Below are 1,147 nucleotides of genomic sequence, written 5' to 3'. Positions count from 1 at the left end.
CATACGTGTTTCTATGCAAAAAGGAAGTATATTTTTTACTTAATTTGCAATAAAGAATAACCTAGTCAATAGGCTTATGATACCCATAGAAAATGTATCAAAGAATCTATGATGTTAAAAATACATATTATTTCAATATTCACACGATGTATTTCCATCCTGCACATTCTGACTTGCATCTATATATTTTCAACATGTACTTTACAGTTCTTTGTTGCTTTGTGCACCTGAGCTGTCAACGTCAAGATTACCGTAAACGTTGCAAAAGTTGAAGTGATGCTTTGTTTTCCATGATTTATTGTTTTATTGATTTTCCTGATGATGGTTCTACTGTTCACCGAAACGTTTCACTTCATGGTGTATCTAAAGAGAAAATGTTGATATTATCGTGATTTCATATTATTTATAGATACGTTTTGGTAGTAGTTCTCGAAAGTGATTTTTTTTCTTTTTCACCTAACCTAACCTTATACTCTTCTTGAGACGTGAGATGGTGATGGGAAAAGAAAGATGAAGCTGATTAGAAATGATTGACTTCAAAGACAAGTCAGGGACATCCCCCGCCTTTGAAATGATCTTACAAAACCACACTTCATTCCCGACTGAGCGCCTTGGAAAAGAAATCACCCAAGGCTTTTCCTTCTTAAAAAAAAAAAAACGCCCCAAGTGGCAAATCTCAAGAAAAAGGAGATAAAACAGGGTAGAACTTAACAATCCAGAAGAAAGGAGAGATGGAAGAGTTATGATAACATCACCTGTTTCATCACATTCATCACTTCACAAGCGATGATAATTGTGAATGTAGCGGACGTCACACGCGCGCTGTAGGGGTCCACGCTACAGGGAGCGTTTTCATACGGCGCTGAAACATTTCCGGAGGGCGCCCTGCTCCAAGAAGGGAATGGAGGTGATGTTGCATATATGTCGATGCATGATTTGTATTCAGTACTTTGCATGACTGTATGTGATTCGTGTTCGTTCGTGTGGTTTAAAGACACGAGAAAAATTATTGACAACTATTAATATTCGTTGATTTTTAACAAAGTCGACTCTTTTCTTGTAAGAAAGAAATACCTATAGAAAGGCGATATATCAACCTTTAAAAGGGGAAGAAGAGAGGAAAATGTGAAGGATAGAAATAAGGAAC

This window comes from Penaeus monodon, chromosome 31, assembly GCF_015228065.2.
Source record: "Penaeus monodon isolate SGIC_2016 chromosome 31, NSTDA_Pmon_1, whole genome shotgun sequence".
NCBI lineage: Eukaryota > Metazoa > Arthropoda > Malacostraca > Decapoda > Penaeidae > Penaeus > Penaeus monodon.
Note: the sequence above shows the minus strand (reverse complement) of the source record.